The 21,485-nt window shown below is 46.2% G+C and overlaps 1 long non-coding RNA gene across 2 annotated transcripts in view; it reads right to left on the reverse strand.

Annotated features, from left to right (window-relative positions):
• Positions 1–4,968: 4,968 nt before the first annotated feature.
• Positions 4,969–21,485, reverse strand: part of LOC140216193 (uncharacterized) — a 68,511-nt gene continuing 51,994 nt past the window's right edge. Inside the window, exons 1-3 of one of the 2 annotated variants that reach the window (XR_011892879.1) lie at positions 7,039–7,816; positions 6,324–6,492; positions 4,969–5,357 (exon numbers count right to left, since the gene is read on the reverse strand). This is a non-coding gene — a long non-coding RNA (uncharacterized lncRNA). Of the gene's footprint in view, positions 5,358–6,323; positions 6,493–7,038; positions 7,817–21,485 lie in introns of those variants that run through there. The other variant, XR_011892880.1, reaches the window with a different exon arrangement.

A 21,485-nucleotide genomic window follows, 5' to 3' on the forward strand; every position in this document is an offset into this window, starting at 1 on the left:
AGCCTTATAAAACTTAGATCTCACTGCTTCTCCAGATTATAAGCACATGACATTTCGCTGGCGTAGCGAATCCTGTAACACAAAGGTGCTTGAGGTCTCTCTCACCCAATTACGTTGCAGCATTCCCTCCCTGAATTTCTGCTTACACATGTTGGGTTTGATTTCCTCCGCCCTCAGTTCGTTTTGTAATGAGGAGGAGACGACATATCACTTTCTTCTATCTTGTCGCCGCTTTACTACGGGAAGGAAAAGATTGTTGGAAATACCTTTTCGAAGAATTGGCCTGTACTTGTCAGAACCTGCTGTTCTTTCGTTCGGGGGGTCCACTTTGGGATTCAACCACGGGGATGCTTGCTTCGCTGTCCGGACATTCTTTACAGAATACAAACAAATGCCCTGCTAAATTGTATTTTCTTGGTACTTTTAAATTACTTATTACTCATTCCGTATGACTTTCCTGATTTTATTTTAGCAGGTAATTCTATGCTATTCAATGCTAATTCCATAGATATTCGGAAATTTATGCCCCATTTTATTTTGGAATTATCCACTCATTTCTTGCTCAAACCCCGATCGTGAATAGGAGCCACACGAGTGATAGGCAACAACAAGAACAACCCTTGCGCACCAAAGGTGACGAGTTTGAAGCGTTTCTTTGCACACTTAACTTTCGTGTCAACATCATAAGGGTCAAAGAAGCCTGGTACCAAAATAGATATGAAGCATTACAGTTGCCAAACTATAACGCGTATGTGCGAAATCGCCCTGATAAACGAGGCGGGGGTGTTATGTAAGCGACAGAAAAAAGTCATAAATGCTGTCTTCTCACTGATTTCACTCTACCTCATGATGACTGCGAAATACTCTCCCTAGAAAGTGGTAGAAATATCTTCTCTGTTATCCACCGGCCTTCTAAAAGCAACTTTTCCAATGTCCTTGCTTTCTCGACGAATATCTGCAATGGATCACAGAAAACAACCTGCATCTCGTCTTAGGTGGTGACATTACCATTGATTTTCTTTCATGTTCTACTAACAAACTAGCGATTGAGTCCATATTTCAATGAAATGGCTTCATTTCCGTCAGAAATGAGCCCACATGATTACAGGCAGCGACGGCAATAGATGTCTTTTTACCAATTTCCCAGCAGATTGTCTTAATTCTGGAGAAATCAATGTCCATATATGTGACCGTCTTCCAATATACCTGATTGTTGCATTAGTAAACTTCAAAAATAATGCACATATCCTACAATCGTGTACCGGCGCATTAATGACACCTTGAAATTATTTTCTGGCAAGACTTGCAAATGTTGACTGGAATGTTGCGCACAACAAAAATAATCCAGATGATGCTTAAAATTCTTTTATTGCCATATTTAAATCTGTATATGAACAAAGCCTTTCTCTTATAACACTCAAAAAGCCCCGCAAAGCTCCAAAACCATGTATAACTGCAGAATGCCATAGAATGATTAAATATAAAACAGACCTTTAAAACCACTTTACCCAAACCAGGGCACCGGATGATCTTGTAAAATTTAAAACGTGCCGCAACCAAGTAACGTCGTTTCTTCGTCACTAGAACAAACAAGAATATATGGAAAAACTGTTCAGTCAAGACTTATTAAAAAGGACCGATATTGTGTAGTAGAATATCAACCAAATATTAAATCGAGGTACAACTGCTAATGGTGTGCTTGAACTTTTAGTGAATAATGAACCTGTGAGTGCGAAAATGCTGGCAGACAATTTCAATAATTACTTCGCGTCTCTCGTTGAGGAAAATTACGATCCCATCAATGTGAAATGTCTTGACTTACGGATTCTTTCGTGCATTCGTGTCACCAAGCGATGTGAATGAAATCAAAAATTGCCTCCTCAACTTGGTCAACGTCTCCATGCCTACATCTGTGACTTCCTGAGGGGAAGGCAAACCTCGCTACGAGTCGGCTCCCTGCAGTCGGAACCAGTCGAACTGGGTGGCACGAGCACCCCGCACCGCTCGGTGATATCCCCTGCCTTCTTCAACCTGGCAATGATAGGACTGTCCAGGCAACAGACGCGAATCGAGAACCTCCAACATACCATCTATGCAGATGACATGACCATGTGGGTGGCAAAGGCAGCGAAGTACAAATCGAGCACACTTTACAAAATGAGATCCGAACCGCTGAGGAGTACCTCAAAGCAACAGGCATGTGGTGCTCGCCGAGCAAGTATGAGCTGCTGCTATATAGACCCAAGAGACGAGGGCCCAAACCGAAGGGATGGGACACAGGCCCAAACCGAAGGGATGGGACACAGGCGCCGGCCCATGCGTACGCCTGTACACCGCTGAAGGCAACACGCTTCAGATGGTCGTACACGTCAATATCAATGCAGGGGTGCCTAAAAGTGCCATTATCGGTCCGTTATAGCTCCATCTTTACAGGAACAATTCTATAAAAAATTTAGCATTGACATTTGCTACACAGGTAACATTTTTCTGAATGCAGTTATTAACAATGAATTCTCTTCTCTATGAGTGCCACATATAAAAAAACCTTCATAATTGAGGCACTGCCAACTTACTCATCATTAACACGTAGAAAACTAAAGCTAAAGCCAGAAATACCGTATTAAAAGAAACCGCAAATCAAATTGTCCGATAATACAAGTATCCCACATGTAAGTGAGATAAAGTGTGAGTGACATTTACCGAACCTCTTACCACAGAATTCACAAGTCAGCCATAAAAATAGCAACCTTTCCAAAGCCTGCATGCTAATGAAGGTTACTCCAGCTCAGGTAATCAGGCTACTTGTTTACAACTTCCTTTTTCCAGCCACCTTGGATGCACTCATCTTGCATGGGGCACCACTGCAGCTTAACCTTAAGGCAGCTTTTGCAAAAGAAAATGGTTTGCATCATAGCCAGCATTCTTTCTGGCTAATAGTAATCCCTTGCTCCAAGAGTTTAGGATGATTTTTTTTTAATACTTACCTGTATCTGTGGTTCGCCTGACGTAAAAGGCTCAGAGAGAAATGGTGCACTACTACAGAACATTTCTAAACTAACCAAAATCCACACACATGCCACTTTTGTCGGTCTCCAGCTTGGCGCATTCTCTTTAGCAGAATCAACTATGGATGCCGAAAATTACAGTCCCAGTTACCGTCCATGACAAATATTTTGATAGCACTTAGCATTAGTCCTGACGCTGTCATACCTAAATCACAGAAAGAACACTTCATTCAAAGTATACTTTAACATAGTGCACAGTTGACTGGCTTTATTACAGCTTCCATTTTGTTTTCGCTCTCACCTCTTACGTCTCATATTCTTCACACTTTAAAGAAGTGTTCATTTGCAAATTTTTATTCTGCAATACCCAATTGCAAAGTCATTGCCGTATTAAATTATCTTTTTATGCTTGCTATATACGTATACAGAGCAGACTTTTTTCTCACTAGTTTCTACTTTATGATATTGTATTTCCATTATTTTTATGTGATTTACACGTGGCATATATTCTATTAAACTTGGCTTTAAGTTTACAGTACCCTCTGTTAGCGCCTGATAGTTGTGTTCCATATGTTGCGACAGATGCCTGGAAATGGGGCGTGGTACCCGTCAAGCCCACATAATTGCTGAATTTCTCGCTCCCTCCTCTTAAGATGCAAAGCAACGACAGATTTCAGAACACTTCCTTTAAAAAAAGAACTGCTGAAGTGTTGGAAAGCACTGAGCGCCGTGGTCTCCCTCATGTGCTGACACCATATTCAGACGAATAATTTTTCAGGAAAACGTTACATTACGTTTCTTCAGCTAGCAACCAACTATAGTCTGCAGAACCAATGCAGATACATTCTTGCACACAACACGTCAGGCTAAACTGGTGTTTTTTAGTGTTATTTTGTATTTGTTCCGTTACCATCTCAATTGTATCTTCGTTCAGGAATGTAAGGCAAAATTGACTGCACTGATCACCTTAACCGAGCAACATTATGTAATGGTACTGTCTGGTAATTTTCCTCTGTTCAAGGTTATCTGGTGGTGCACGTGACAGAGTTGGAGCAGTGCCGTATACCTATTCAGTTCACAATACAAATTTTAGCTGTGTATTCGTCCCTTTGTGCAACAAACTGTTTTATACAACGGTTCTTTTACAATTGTAATTGCCACTTGCCGAATACTTTATTTTAAATATTTTCCATTTCATTTACAGCTGCCTGGAGTGATGGAGGGACAAAGCTGCTGCTCGATTATTATGCCAAGTATGCGCCATTTGTGGGGCCAATGAAGAAGTTCAAATGCAAGAGGGCAGTATTTGAGCGAATTGCCCGCGATATTTTTGCTTTACTCAATGTTGTGCGAACTGGTATTCAGTGCGAGTCGTTTTAAGACCATTGCGAAGCGCAAACGCAATGAGGATCGCAATAATCGCACATCTGGCCATTCACGCTGTAATGTTGCATTTGAGGAAGAGTTTGCATCGATTCGAGCTATAGATGACAGCCTAGAACCAGAAGTTCTTCGGGGAGTTAAGAAAGTGATGTACAAGAGGCTGCCTTCTGCTGCACATGCCACTGCAAAGGACCCAAATCTTGAATCGTCAATACCATCAAACTCGGGTGAACATAGCCACGGCTCCGTCAACACAGCACCTCCAGAGCAGGTGGGAAATGGCAGGCTGGATTGTGATGGTACTACACCCAAAGGAAGACCTGAGCGCCCAAGAAATCAACGGCCAAGTACTGACCGCATGAAGCACATGAAGATGTTTTTTGATTAGATGTACAAAATAAATGAACAGCGCGAAGCTCCAAAGGAAGAAAGAGAAAGAAAGCGTGAGGAAGCACGTGCACGGCGACATTAAGAAATCCTCCAAGCACATGCAGATTACATGGAGGCACTGCGGGAGATCGCCAAGGAAGGGAGAGTGAGCGCAACCCAATAACTCTTGAGGCAGTGGTCACACTGTAAATAATGTTTGCAACATATATTTATTTTAACTCCGAAGCGGTGGGACATTTCTTTACGCGATTTGCATTTTTTTATTGCAGAAGGAAGTCTGCCATAAATTTGCTTTGTACAACAAAATTGTAACAACTGCTTTTGTTAATAAAAAAGAAAACGTGCTACTGCAATGTCTTGTTTTCAATGAGAAGAAGTGCTTACACATTCTTCTCACGCCATCACAAAAGAAGGAGCAAACTTATAAACGCTTTGCCAGGTTGCTCCGCTTCAGTTCCCCAAGGTGCCGCAGGGCTGACTCTCTCTGTGTCGGGGCACACTGGCTTGCTTCCCTGAGTTCTTCCTCTTGGAGAATGTGATGCTGAGCGATGTCTTGTTGTCTTTCCTGCAGGTCGTCATCTGTTAGAATGTCATCGACATTTAAATCCCCAACGTCTAGGCAAATATTGTGCAGTGTGCCGCAAGCAATGATGAATTGCGTTATCTTGTCCACAGTTGGGAATTCAATGTACCGCAGTTGGCGGAACCTCTGTTTGAGACGCCCAAATGCATTTTCGATAATGACTCGCAGTGAAGAGTGACGGTGGTTGTATACAATCTGCGCATCTGTCATGTCGCCATAATCTCTGTGTGGTGTAAGAAGGTGTTCCCTTATTGAGTAGGCAGCATCTCCAAGAATGTGGTACCGGTTGGTTTGGCAGATTGTTGGTAGGTCCTCATTCACTGTTGGCAGCCTAAGGACTCTGGCATCGTGGATCTTGCTGGGGGTGCCTGTAAAAATGTCTTCAAATCTCCCATTCCTATCGCATATGCCTTGCATGGTGATTGAAACTTGGTCATGTCTGTTTGTGTATGTTGATCTGAGTTTGTTGTTGGGGCATCTGATTGGAATGTATGTCCCATCAATACACACAAGCACGTTGGGAAATCCAGCAACCTGAGGAAAGGTATGTTTACTATGAAGTGCCCACAGCTGCTCAATAACACATGCAGAACTTTACAAGTGTTATCCACATACAAAATATGTTAAAAACAGTGAATGAACAAAGCAACATATAAGGTGCAGTAACCATAGAAAATGCTTTTCTGCTTTCCCATCCACCGAATTTATTCAGTGCTAAAGCACTATTTCCAAATATGCGAGCCAGATGCAATGAACCTAGATCAATGATGAAATTCGCAACTAGCACCTGTACTGCTCATTTTGACTAACCACATTGGCCTGAACACGTTCTCTATTTCATTGTATGATTGCGAATGCAAGTGGTCAGGAAAGTAGCTAGTGCTCGGTACGTATGCAATGGTAACCGTATCCATCACTTTTTAGGTTTGCTTTGAACGCATGCATCAAGAAAGTAACCTCACCTTTTGAAATTCTTTTGCAACAGCTTCCTTGTTGCTTGAAAAGTAGATCACCTCTGGTGCTATGCTGTACATGAAGTTGAGAACCCTATTTATAATCACTAGTTGCGTTGATTCAGCTGTGTCAAAAAGTACGGACACCTTCCTCATGGAAGCCTTGTTGGCCGCGTGCCTGGTAACATAAAAGCAATAAGCAGGTCATGAGCAATGAACTGCACTACCCCATGACGAAATGCTATAACATGTTTCGCATTGTGCCTCCATCGCAGTGCGTTCGTCATCTCTTCACGTCAGATCGCATACTTTCAAACTTGGAGTAGCTTACATATAAACATGGCCATATATGTGCTAAAATACGCATGGCCGGTAGCAAGAATTCTGTCACAGGGGCGTTATGCATACTGGAATATTATGCGGCTAGAGCACGCGTTTCATTTCCTGACCGTTAACAGTGCCCGCCAGAAACAAGGTGTGTATTATTAGGCCGGAAAATGCAGACGTATTACCCTTAAAGCGTTCACCACTGTTTTGATATTTGCTTCATTCATTGGCAGACGCTCATATTTTCTTCTTACAGCATGCGCACCGCGCGGCTACGCAGCGGTGACACATCATGCAGTTAAGTCATTGCGCACATGCTTTTCCAATCCGTGTTTCATTCCGCATCCAAAGCCACGCTTGAAACAAAGTAAAACCTTACGCATTACGGTTTCCTTACCAAAGGAAGGAAAGCAAGTGCTCCTCGGCCGTTTCGGCTGGTGAGCCACCGTGCCGTTGGTTCGAGGGGTAGAAGCTGGATTCGGAGAAATGCTCAATTAAGGCGTAGCACGATTTCCTGGGGAGCCGCAAATTCTTGCGAAACTGATGGGGAAAAAAACGTATTCAGTTTACTTACAACACATAGTTCGCTGTAACGACCCAGCTCTTTCTCTGAGTACGTCCGAACAACGTTCTTCACGTAGCCTGTGACTTTCGGTGTTCTGTTAGGCACGTCGAAGAGCTGGGCAAATTCCTGCTCACAAGTACGGTTGAAGTCGTCGTCATCGCTCTCAGAGCTCTCGCTGCTTGATTCCACGTTTGCCAGCAAAGGTGAGGGCATCAACGCGCCGCTCAAACGGATTTTTCGTAGCATTTTAAGCGAAATAACACAGGCACCAGAGGACACGGGAATACCAGACGACGACGCCGCGACGGCATGTTGTGATCACGTGACCGGAAACGCTCTCAATCTCGACGACTGCTCCGACGACAGGGCTCGGAGCGCCTCAGAGCGCTCGAAGACGGAGGAGAGTGATCGAAAAGAACCAGCCGAACGCAACCCGAGCACCCTCTTTCAACCAGCCGAACACAACGCTGCTCGCGAGAGCGCCCTAGAGCGCTCCGAAACGACCAGTCGAAGATGGCATAACTCTCTCACTGCCCTCTCCACAGGTTCTAGTGGCTTTCGCTGTATTCGGCCGCGTTGCCTTCTCTGCCGCATTCCTGAGTGCGACGCCGCTTTCGCTTAACACGCACTCTGGTGCTAGTTTTAGAGTGCGTAAGGTCATTGTGAACGTTCGCCTTGCTTAACTCATGTACGCATTCTTCTAGTTTAGTTGAAGTGCGTGCTCGCTCGTCTTCTCTGCGGTTCTCTCTGTGTTTGTGTATCTGTTGCCTTGCAACGTTGTGCTGTTGGCTAACACCCGAGCCGCTCTCTGAGAACGCCTGCTGTGGGAAGGTGGTGGGCAGACGCAGTTTGGCTAAAAAGAGAGCGACAGGGGTTCTCGCGCACTGGTTCTGGTGAGCGCCATAAATCGCGCAGAGCGCCGCTGCCGGCAACTGGAGAAGGGAGTTTTCGGGGAGCGTTTGGGCCCGCCTAGGCGGCTCGGGCGGCTCGGGTACTTCTAGTGGCGCACACCGCCACTATGAGTTATGGAGCCCCAAGACATGGACACATGGCTGTGGGTGAGGATGTGCGCGGCTGATTGGGCAGTATGGCCTGAGAGTTGAGACACAACGGTCCTACCCCATAAATTGCCCGGTCGGAGCAACAGACTGACACGAGGCCTTTGCTCAGCCGCATTCGTTAATGTGAATTTGCTTTCCTTGTGTACTAAATACTCAGTATATCCGCTAATGTCCGTCTGTAAATAAATTTAGCTTAGATTATTGACATCGATGATATTGAGCCCCGGAATACCGAACTACGAGAACAGCGAAGCGGCTTAGGAAAAGCCGACAACGAATTAAAACACCACGAAAGAAGAACCAGGCGGAGGAAGCGAGAAGAAAAACTTATTGAGTGCCTTTTCTTTGTTCCCGTTTGGGCTCCCCAGCCTGACCCTTTTCTTGAATTTCTGTCGGGCCAATCCGAAAGATATCCTCCTCCGACCTAACTACGTCTGCGGAGCAAGCTGTTTCATCCCCCTTTTTTAACTTTGTGCGTCGCCGTAGCTTTGCTGCTGAGCTGGTTCACGTGGTCTGGACCTCGTCAAAGCCATGACCAGGGCTTGAGCAAACGTAAGCCCACTTTTATTCTGTAGCGACTCTGAGCTGTTCATGAAAAGGTAAGGATAGCCTTCCGGTAGCCCATTGGAGAGTGCTGCCACTGTCTCGATATCACCGAAAGGTCCCTCAATCTGTACGTAAGCCACCGGTAGGAACGCTGAGTGTTCGCCGACGGCCAGCCTTATGAACGTGGTTTGGGACGCGCAGTCTTCACTTATCACATACTTCGGGTGGACGAAGTCCATGGTGGCCGCGGAATCCGTGAGTATCCCACGCTCTTTGTGTATTACCATTAGATCTCTCATGTATGGGTTTAGAAGATCGATGTTACCCGGCCGATTGCATATGCAAGTGAATACTGGCACAATACTGGCATACAGGCAGTTTCGGGCGAAGTGACCGTTTCATTAGACGTATAACATGCCAGTTTAATTCGCGATTCAAACTCCTCCGAATGATTTGACAATTCCTTTCTAACCCCTTCAGGTACTTTCCCTAAGCCTTCGTGCATGCTGAACAGCGACTAGTGTCGTCTTGTTCTTTTGTGTATGTGTGTGCTTTGCTGCCTTCGAGGGTAACATTTTGGCCGTGGGGAAGGCTTTAGATAGTAGGGGGCGCTACTTCTCTGTGGCCTGAAATCACGGCCTGCCACATACTCATGGGACAGCTGACCTGCACTCATTGCAGACACACCTTCCGGCGTGACCTTAACACCAAGGCACACGTTATCCGTCAGAGTCTCGTAAAACTACTCTAAGCAGATTAAATGTGACACTTTACTGACATTATCCGCCCCTGCTCCTTCCAGTGCCCAATCTGAAAAATCATCATTAAGGCTACAGGCCAACGCAGCAAAGCTTTCATTATGCTTCTTTCATTCCTGTCGAAATTGCCTCCCAAATTGATCTTTGGAAAGCCTGTATTTTGCGAGCAAGCTCGATCTGTTTACAAGTACAATTTCTACAGTGTAATGACAGGTGGCCGCATACGACAGTCTTCCCAAATGACACAGAAAAGTCTTAGTTTAGATGAAGGTGTAATTTACTTTCTCTCCTTGAACTGCGGGAAAAGGCATATCGGCCAGTAAGGTAGGTGTGTGAATGACAGACTTAGGGAGCACAAGAATCTGGTTTGAAAGATTGTCGTATCGGGCCACCTGTCATTACGCTGTAGCAATTGTACTTGTAAACCGGTCTCTGTGGAGTCTACAGTGAGTAAGAAAGACAAGGACAAGCTGACCCGTGAAGTGACCGAAGCATATGAAATCCATTTTGATAAGCATAATTGTGCAAGCACACCTTGAGTGGCGCTCTCAATACAAGGGACTTCAATATCTGGATGACGCTTCGTAGAGGGCTGAGGATGGTACGATGAGAGTCCGACTTCTATTTATTTACGGTGTTTAACTTTCTTAGTCTTCCGATTGGCTGATTCAGCCTATATATGCGTTGCTTCTTCCAATAAAGCATCCTTTGAAGTTTAGCGCTGTATCCTGTTGTTGTTCTCTCTGTCGCCATCTGTGTGCACTATTAATGCATTAAAGGGATCCTGAAACGATTTTGGCGATTTTCTACAAACGTACGGAATCATTAGAGTAGGTCCTTCTGATCCTTAATTTACGCATCTAAGTGTTCCGCGTAAAGGGTGTAATTTATTATAAGGTTTTAAAAATGTACGTCGCTGCCGATGGCAGCGCACTGCTCGGCGGAATTTTCAGCCACCTCTACGCATATGACGCAAATCACCCAATTGACCACATGTGGGTGAGCTATCTAATTGGCTGCCCAGGACGCGTCATCGATAACTTTTCCACCATTAAGGTGAACAAATGATGTTCACAATAGTTGGAATGTCAGTTAATTTGTTTCTATAAAAAGAAAGTAACAGAAAGAGAATGCACGAGAACAATTTCTCACTACACTTAAGCACTAGCGACACACAGCAAGCGTAGTCTGCTTCTGTTACAGCGTGCTCCATTTTGACGAGAGCTCCGCGGTCAGAGTCTGTCTGAGTCTTCTCGCGAGCACTATGATTCGACTTTGTTGCGTTGTGGACTGCAAACGTAGCAACAGGCAATATGTCAAGCTGCGACATCGTGTCGCAGCAGAGGAGCGGACTGACTGCAGCGCATCAAAACGCTGCTATCCTATCGCCGCCAGGATATGCGCGTTTGCGGCCGTCAATTTACAGCGGAAGATTACTAACGCAATAGCGTTTCGCGAGTCCGGTAATAGGGGAAACGCGAGCGCAAGGGGACTGCGCCTGGGCGTGTCCCTTTGCGTTTTTTTACGGGATGAGCAGAAGCGCAAATCTGAATGGTCTGCGCGGTGCCGACCTTTCCAGGTGGTACAGAGCTCAACCACACAAAGTAGCAGCAACAAAATGTATTCTTTGCCGCTGGTGTATTTTTCTTCGCAGGAGTGTAATCGATAACACCCTGTTTTTGTAAACGTTTAAAATGTTTTACACTTGGTTAGAGCAATATTAGCTCTTTGTTTGGTTGGTTAACCTCTGTGCCAAGAGGTCGCTGCACCTTGGAGACCGATCAGGCAGCTTACGTACGTGTACGCTAAAGTTCCCTCATCAGCTTGAGTTTATGACTCCACCGTTCCGTTGAAACGCCCGGCTAGCCTGTGGTTACCGGAATACCAGACACGTTCCGCGCTGCAACAGAATGCTCGCAACGCACAAAGCTTCGATAGCTCTTGCTTGGGGTCGACTGCCAAGCAGCTGGCGGGGAGTTTGGAGAGGCTTCGCGCGCTCGCTCCTAGAGAACCAGAAGTCGACGACAGGACGTGCCATCATGACACAGAGCCAGTGACGGCGGAGCTTAGCCTCAATCCCTCGGCGAACGAGTTGACAGGAAAATGCGTGACTAAGGAGGAGGGTAACTTGTAATCGTCCGTAGCTCTATTAATATGAGACGTTTCACACAGTTTGTGCTGCAAATGATGAACTTTAGCTGTAACCTACGCGTCTACAAAATTTGTCCGAACCGTTCCAGGGGCCTTTTAAGGTAACTGAGCTGTTAGAAGAATACACGAAGTATATGTTCAACACCAGGAATAAATCACGGTGGAAGTAGCAATGCAAGTCGCGCTAAAAAGACTAGGAGCCGTGCATATATTAACAAGCATAGAAGTCCATTCGGTCATCGCCCACTCTAATTACACTAGGGTAAAAATAATTTCTTATGTCGTCAGTGACATCACCGAATAAAAGAATCAAACCCTTCTGTCTTCAACGGTGCATGTGACTGATTTTTATCACTTTGGCTGTTCGACGATCGTCAAGTTTCTCTTTGAGGGTAACACTCTATCTGAACACTTCGAGGTACGCTATTTGGGACAGTCGATGCATTTGTATGTGCCCCGAACACCACAAATCCAAAACTGCCTTAAGTCATGATCTCAGCGCTGTATGAACGGGCTAGATGGCGTGACTCCCGTGTGCAGTCTTACGACTCGGCCGTGAGTAAGAACCATTTAAGTGTGACGCATGATACATGCATTGAATATTTGGAACCGGCATATCACCTGCTGGCCGCCCATCTACAACTGCAGCATGGATTTCTACAAGCTGTGGCCACTTTATTTCGTATGGCGTGGTGCATGGTTGCTGAAGTAAAGGCCTCGCCCATCTGAGGTCGCATCGAATAGAATAACCTGTCGAAAAGTTCATGTTTGGGCGCAGCAATTTCTGGAAGGCGATGGAGATCGTCCCTTTCAGCACACAAACGACGCAGAAGAGTCTGAGCTACATCGGTGTTTGAGGGAAAGGTGGCATAATGCGCCCTTCCCTCCAATACCGTGGACAGCAGTGGTCGTGTGAAGCGCTCCTGACGTCAGTCGCTCGTTGGGTTTCGAATACAGTTCCGCCTAAAGTCATCACCGCGTAGAAAAGTTACTACGTACCGGCGACAAGTCAATGACCTTCATGCCAGAAAAGACAGGAATTTGACCAGTATCTGTACGGTCAATCGAACGATAGTTGAAGTATTTTACGTGAACGGTGGCCAAATAGAGGGAAGTGTCTTCTCTTTTCGCCAGGAACCTCAACCGCCCAAGGTTACCTGGCCAGATCCACTGTTATGTCGGGGCTACATAAAAAGCCCGCAATGTATCTTTTACTCTCACACTCTCTTGTCATCGCAATCCTTCACCATGTTCTAAATAAATTTCGTAGGCTTTTACAATGATTCTTCGTTATTGCGGCTCGGTCACTTGGTGTTCTGATACCATGGCACGTTTAGCTTGGACCACTGTCATTTGCGTAACGTCGGAAGGAAAGCCACGAGGAACGAGCACCTGGCGCCGCAACAATAGGCATCCATCACATATCATGATGCAGAATGAAATATGTGAAGCACTCAAATTGTGATGGTCGAGGCCGAACTATGAGGCTTTTCTCCAACAGAAAAAAATAGGTAAAATAGTAAAGCGGATGAGCATGACCAATATGTCACACTGACAGGCGGAAGTGACAGTACATCACTTGAGGAGGTGGTCGCGCCGTCAAGGTGAGCAAGTTGTTGGTCCGAACGATATCTCCCTGTCTTTAACTTGGACAGGTTCCGCAGGAGGCGGTTGAATCAGCATCGGTGCGTCCTTCCCCAAGACAGTGATGCGTCAAGCGAGCAACACAGGCGTGGACGCGAATGCATTGCTACGCTTGTCGCCGCATACACCTGCCTCGGATTGTCATCACGGACCAAGACAATCCATCGAGACATCCGCATCGGACCTTCTCTTTAAAGCCATGGTGCGAGAAATCTTCACCCTGCAGCTGTTACTCTCGCGATTAGAACGCTAACGACGTGCGCTGCTGCAAATAGCGCATTCTAGAGCCAGACGCCGGGCTACGCTGCAGTAGCCTCAACCCCTGCGCGCGAAGATGCATGTACTGTGAAATGACAACGTACGCGTTGCGCAAAAACAGTGCTGTGCAGCTCTCATGATGAACTTCATCAGACCACCCTCATCCGTCTTAACACACCAACTCGCGTTTTCCCATAAATCCCTTCCCCAGCGTGAAGTGACCGGCCAGAGACAGGTCACTCCACCTGAGGTCTCCACCTTTCCCACAATGCAGTTTCTCTCTCTCCATCTCGACACCACAGCTCAGCTAACCATGTCTTCGGAAGACATTTGTTTTTTCAAATGGGCTTAGGCAATTTGAATTACATAGATTTTTGAAGCGTTTCATAGTGTTCATTTTTAGTTTTTGTGCTAACTTAAGATACCCCTCACTACATAGTTACTATCGGCGGATGTTAACACCTTCCCTTCTAACCACTCACAACATGTCACTTTTAATGCCACAGAATTTTCCATGATGTTTGCTTGATTCGTTGTTTCCCATGGCTTATATTTTTGTTGTTCTGTTATTTCTCATCTCAATGAACGATCTACCACATGAAACACTACTAAAGCGTTTCTCAATTCAGAAGATTGGAAACCTTACGACGTCATTGTTATCTTGTCAAGTTATTTGTGTGTGTGTTTTCTTTAGCGACCTTTGATCTACCCTTTGATTTAGCCTTTGATCTATGGTACACTGTCTTTTTATCAAAAGTAATATTTTTCACGGTAATGCTGTCGTTTGGTGCAATGTATTTTGTTCACTATCATAATATGTTAATATTTATTTCTGTGTTGCTCACTGCTGTATCGCCTGTCTTGGGGAACTGTGACCTCGTGAGGCTCTACCGTGTTTTGTCGCAGTTCCCTCTTTCATCTTTGAAGGAAAATAAACCTCAGCCTCAACCTCAATTAAAAGTTTAGAAGGCCATCTATGCTATAACAAAGCATATTGACTATGCCACAGTTGGTGCCTTGTGATCAGAGTGACAAATGAATTATAATTTCTCACAGACCATTGTTAGTTTACTCAATGATCGCACAGCTCCCTTCGCTTTGCATTATTCCTTCAATACTTCACCTATAAACGGATTACCGAACCCTGAATATCTATGTAGATGCCGCGCTCACAAGCAATTCATCGTTGTCTCACCATATTCACACGGTGGCTCTCGATGTACTAAGGAATTGGTAATTTGAAGCAATCAAGTTCAAGTCCTCAAAAAGCTATTAAACTGTATCGACTATATTTACGTCAGACTCTATGTACTATACATAGCTTTTCTGCCCCTACTTCAACATGCGTCGGTTGACTACTGTCTCTGGTACCACCTGTTTAGCATCACAGATCTCGAGGCAATGCAGAAGTCTCAAAGCTTTATATCCAGCGCATGGGACATATACTGTTCAGCGTCCTTTGCCTTCCATTCTTCAATACAGCATCACACTCTTCCCGTCGATAAATCAATTCTTTCTTAATTAGGCACAAGATCATTCGCTCTTCGCGTGGGCTTTCGGTTAATTAAATTGCTAAGAAGTTTCGTATGCGGTTCTGATAAACCTAGCCACAAACTTTTTTATGCGGACGTTAAAGAGTTCAAATACACAAGATCAATGTACTATGGACCGTTAGGAAATTTTTACTTGACGACATCCGTTCTCTTTCGCCAAATGAATTTTTCAGCTCACTATATGGCAACCTACTTCGTGACATTCTCTTTCTTGTGCGTAAATTTTGACTTTCTTCTTGGGTACATCAACCTTCGTCTTTGGCCGTACGTGCAAAAACAATTCAATTTATTAATTTATTTAAAGATACCTTACAGGCCTCAAAGGGAGGCATAGGGTAGGGGGGGGGGTCAATACACCGAAAATAGATAGAATACATGACATCTAAAAACCGTATCAGTTTACAAACTACAACCACAAGTGGAACCGAGATTAAAAAGAATTATGTACTTCACGATTCACTAGGAAAAAACGAAAACATGATATAATAACAAGGAATAAATCACACAGATTGTTTTCAGTGAAGTCGTGTAATTAACAAGACCCGTGTGTTAAACAGTATTAATGACTAAAAAGACATTAAAGTTATAACGCGACCTCTGTTGGATCCGGAGGACAATCCCAATTGCTGTCTCCCATATATTGTACCTTGCCATTGAGTGCGGGAGTTGGCCGAAGTTGAGGGGGACTTTGACATGAAGAACTGGAGGTTTATTTACATTATTTACAGTGAGAGTACAGAGAAATTAACAGTCATAAAATCATTACTGGCCAGCAGCGACTCGGACGCTGCGGCCCGTGGCAAGAAGCCCGAAAGAGATGAATGAAGGAATGCTCTTCTGATGCTTCCGGTCTCCGGCTTTTAACCCCTTCGGTGTCTCGAGGTCACGTCCTGTTCGGCCAATCATCGAGCCCGCTCAGGTGTGGTCATTTTCGGCCGATTGGCGAGCTCGCTCAGGTGGCGTCATTTTCGGCCAATGGTAGGCGCCCGTGCGAATGTAAGTCACACCCGGCGCAGAGGGTCGCTCCATTGTCTGCACCTGTCCGAGGGATTACTTGTCTACGGTATTGCCTTCCTGGTCTGCGACTGCCGTCACAAAGGCGGCTGGGGGGGGGGGGGTTGCTCCCAGGGCTGCACGGTGCATTACAGTCGTCGTTGCCTCGCGGCTTGCAAGCGCTCAGCGAGGGCAGGTGGTTTCTTCTCGAGCGACATTTCATAGCCGCAAAGCATCTTTGCTCGGGACCCAGGTTACCTGGAACCGTGCCACGCTTCCGCTACATTTTCGGGAAGAGTCAAGCAGTGGGACAACAGCTGCACATAAAGGCGCACGAGATGGGGGACCACCAATTTGTTTGGACGTGCTGCGCATCGGGAACGTGGTAGATGTGCTTCTGCGCTCCTTAATTAGGTGTGACGCGATTCGATGTGGTCTGGTGAACTCGATGGAGGCTCAGGAAAAGGTCCCGTATCTAACAGCTCCTCCTCGCCCCGGAAGTTCGAAATGGCCGGTGAAATCGATTCGCCGGCCATGAGGAATGCTGAAATAACATGCAGGGTACTGGTGACGAGCATCGTGTGACGAACTTCGGCATCCTGGGCCCTGGAGAACGTACGTCAAACAAACGAAACAACATAGCGCTGCACCGCGTGCAAGCGCAGGCTCTTCACCCCTGACTCGCCAGGCTTTTACTAGGTCAAACTGGACCCTGATCTTTTCTTTTCCCAATTTCGATAAAACAGTTCTAACCACCTTTCTAAACTGCTATCCATATCGCCCCGAAGGCCGACAAGGCCAGAGTGATATTGTTGTTGCAAAACAAAAGGTCGTTGTCGTTGCAAACAAATAGTGAAAACAGCCGAACATAACTTAAGTAGCCTAACTTCACGAAGAGCCTGTTCTTACCTTATCGCAGTGGCGTACTTATCGCACGTATTGGTGCCACTGAACAGTCTGGTCAACTCCACAAGTACGTAATCACAAGCGCGTTAGCTTTGTGGTCAGTATTCAGAACGCGTACTTGCGTCGTAGGCAAACGTTTCATTACGCTTACTCACGTTTCTTCCTTTAGTCCCTACAGGACACGTAACCTAAACAAGAACTTAATTTGCACAACTCACGCACTCCACAGAACCCTTTAAAAAATGCGTCTTCTAATAACTGGTTCCGTGCACGCTAAATAGAGATGTCAGAACGCGGCTGTCCTCAACACGCCGAGCGACCCAGTCATAAACATTCTGCTTCCTTCTGTCCGCACAGGGCACGCGCTAATGGAAACTAAGAACGCTTCTCCGTGCAAATTATGCACTTACTGAAACCCTACGCGCTTAACCTTAGAAATTTCGAAAACACTTTTAAAAATAAAGAAGGTTAACTAATATTCACGCGCGTTACCATAGGGCTCTCACCGATAACCTTGGCGCTTCAGTTTACTCACAAAAAAAAGCCAATCTACTCATTAACTCCTCGCGAAACTAAAGGTTTACATAAAACGCCTGTTTCAAATCTCGGAGCTTCTCAAAGCAAAACATAAACAAAGCTCATACTTTTCATCTTGAAAGAAATTTTATTCTTAAATCGCTAAAATTTTCAAGTGCTCAAAAATAAATCAGAACAAGTTTCACTTCTACGGAAGCTCTCTTGGTCTCCCGTTCCAAACGTTTTATGGCGGACTCATACTTTTGAGCCGTACTCGAGGTGCTCGCGGTTCGAAAGCTATTCTGGCTACCCAGGAACAACAAAATGGCTGACACACTATCAGCTCCTTCAAGACATTGCAGCCTCCTGCTAATTTGCGTCCTGGCGTCACGCTTTCAGCACGAACTCGACTTACCGCGTCGCGACTCCCTATCACCTCGTCTCGTCCTGCCACCCTGCACTTCTTCGCACTACATACTCCACTCCGAAAAGAACGACGGAACGACGAGGAACCTACCTGCCCCGTGCCCTTTGTCCACGTACGCGCAGAACCTGCTTTTCGGTCTCTTTTTGACTGGTGGCTGAAACGTTCTTGATGCGCACATGTCGTCAACGACGACCGTACCTTTCTTTTCTTCGCGCCCTGCCTTCTTGCGTCTGTCGCCGTCTTTGGCTTCACTACCTTATTCACCGCATGCCGATCTTTAAGACGCTTCTTTCTACGGCGCTTTTTCCTCGAACTCTCTTTCATGCTGCCATCTCCCGCCTCCAGCTGGCCGGTACACATATCGTCGGCCTGGATCACTCTCCTATACACATAGTCTGAGTGATTTTCCTTTAAATCAACTCTCCCTTTGCCTCGACTGGCGGACAGCTCAACCGACTCTGGAACAATGCAGCAGGCTTTACTCAAGCTATGCAACTCGCGCTCTTGCGAACTGCACTCTACTGCACTGCCCAGCTCACGCTGTGCATCGGCACTCAGCTCGTCGGTTGCTATCGCTGGCTCACGCGCGCAGTCAGAATGATTCATAACTAAATCACCCTTCTCTCGCCTACCTATACTGGCGGATAGTTGCACCGATCCCTGAACCATGCAGTTGTCATCCCTTGAGCTACGCGGCTCGCAATCCTGCGCACTGCCCTCAACTGCATCGTCCAGCTGGCACTTCCCTTCAGCACGCAGATCTGACTCGACATGGGTGCTCGCGTCTGTCGGGTCAGCAGTATTCTGAATTTCGTTAACAACCGTGTTAACATTACCTGCGACGCACACGCGCGGTGACTGTGCCAATTCATTCACAGCTGGCCTAGCTGTCTCTACAGTGCTCTGTTGGCACAGCACCTTGTCACTCTCACTACGCCCTTTAACGGCCTCTGTTGCCACTAAGGCATTGTTAGTAGCTAGCCTTTTCCCTTCACCTATGAAGGTGCCGCTAATCTCACAGGCAATACCTCTTTCGTCGGCTTTGGGCGAAAATCCGCTAGATACTTCCTGATTCTTTTGCTCTGTACTACCTACAGAATTTTGAGACAGCCCTTGTCTTCGTGCCTTTAGCTGCTGAAAATATTGAATCCGTTTTTCCAATGCTGCCTTCTCTTTCTCGTAGTTTTGCTCACACTCACGCTTACGTTCTTGATACTCACGCTCACGTTCTTGACGCTCACGCTCCCGTGATTCTTGTATCACCTCCCAAGCAATCTTAATGCTTTCATCATCATTGCCACTATCTTTAATTGACTTTGTGATAGCTGGCTTTTTCATCTGCTCGTCTGCCTCAACTCCCAAATCGTCGCACACCAGCAACAAATCTGACTGCGTCAACCTCCTAAGATCGACGGCAGCTGCCCCGACTGGTGGTTAGAACAGTTTTCCTTAATTTGTGCAAGCACACAATATGCAACAAATTCCCGATTCCTAGAACTATAAAAATAAACACGCAAAATTTGAAGTCTGGCGAATCAAAAGGAAAAAACCACACGCTCACTTACGGTTGCACCACCCTGCCATCTGGTTCATTGGTCCGCTGTTCTCGGCTCCTCAGGACTCTCTGGGTCAAACGCTCGCTCTTCTTCGCTGTTCCCAGTTCCTCGGGACTCCTTTGGACGAAGGCTCTTTCTTCTTCGCTGTCCCGGGTTCCTCAGGATTTCTCTGGACGAAGGTTCATCCCTAGCGCTGCCACCAGTTGTTGGATCTGGAGGACAATCCCAATTGCTGTCTCCTAGATATTGGACCTTGCCGTTGAGTCCGGGAGTTGGCCGAAGTTGAGGAGCACTTTGAGATGAAAAACTGGAGGTTTATTTACATTATTCACAGTGAGAGTACAAAGAAATTAACAACCATAAAGTCATTACTGGCCGGCAGCAACTCGGACGCTGCGGCCCGAGGCAAGAAGCTCGAAAGAGATGAATGAAGGAATGCTCTTCTGCTGCTCCCGGTCTGCGGCTTTTAACGCCTAAGGTGTCTCGAGGTCACGTCCTGTTCGGCCAAACGTCGAGCCCGCTCAGGTGACATTTTCGGCCAATCGGCGAGCCCGCTCAGGTGGCGTCATTTTCGGCCAATGGTAGGCGCCGTTGCGAATGTAAGTCACACCCGGCGCAGAGGGTCGCTCCATTGTCTCCACCTGTCCGAGGGGTTACTTGTCTCCGGTATTGCCTTCCTGGTCTGCAACTGCCATCACAAAGGCGGGTAGGGGGGTTGCTCCCAGGGCTTCCCGGTGCATTGTCGTCGTTGCCTCGCGGCTTGCAAGCGCTCAGCGGGGCAGGCGATTTGTTCTCGAGCGACCTTACATAGCCGCAAAGCATCTTTGCTCGGGACCCAGGTTACCTGGAACCGTGCCAGGCTTCCGCTACACTTTCGGGAACAGCCAAGCAGTGGGACAATAGCTCCACATAAAGGCGCACGAGATGGGGGATGCGAACTTGTTTGGACGTGCTGCGCATCGGGAACCTGGTAGATGTGCTTCTGCGCTCCTTAATTAGGTGTGACGCAATTCGATGTGGTCTGGTGAACTCGAAGGAGGCTCAGGAAAAGGTCCCGTATCTAACACCTTCTATCGGAACGGTAAACATAGTGACATAACGGTAATAATCCGAGAATAAGCTGTAAAAGATAATGCAAGTACAAGAAAGAATTGTAAGCACTGAAACATTTATTTAGTCATGTATTCAGTCAAGGCATCGTGGAGTGAATCGTAGTTGGACTGGCATGCGATGCTGCCCGGGGGCGAATTCCAAATTCTAATAGCACGACGAAGAGCAGAGTAATGGAATGCTTTTGTAAAACCGTAGAGGCGGGCATAGCTGAAATGATTATGAAGCCTATGTGACGTGGAGTAGGGTCGTTTCAAGCATGCCGGTGTTCGACTGGAGTGAAGAAATTTGTGGAACAGTGATAAAAGGGCAATGTCTCGGCTAGTGCTGAAGGATTGTAATGAAAGCTTAACTATTATTTGTGTCACACTAGACTGGTAGCTTTTTTCACTTATGATGACGCGGCTTGCTCTGTTATGGATCCGTTGGTGAGGGGACCAAATGGGAGATGTATACTCGAGCTTGGGACGAAAGCTATCTTGCGAACATTTGAAGGAAAATTTCTTAAGTTACGTCGCAAGTACCCCAACGATTGGGAGGCGTCAGCTGAAATGGACGTGATATGCTCTGTCCAAGAAAGATTTCATGTGAATAGAACTCCTAGATACTTATATTGTGTAGCTGTTGTAAAAGTGTAATTATTTATATGGTAGGGATACGGTGAAGTTGCCGACTTCCGGGTAAACGACATTACGTTGCATTTTGTGGTATTTAAAGTCATTCGCCATTTATTGCACCAGCTAATAATTTGTTGAAGGTCTTGCAGAAGAACGAGATGATCATCTGAATTTTTAATTGGG

This window comes from Dermacentor andersoni, chromosome 2 (genome assembly GCF_023375885.2).
Source record: "Dermacentor andersoni chromosome 2, qqDerAnde1_hic_scaffold, whole genome shotgun sequence".
NCBI classification, from domain to species: Eukaryota; Metazoa; Arthropoda; class Arachnida; order Ixodida; family Ixodidae; genus Dermacentor; species Dermacentor andersoni.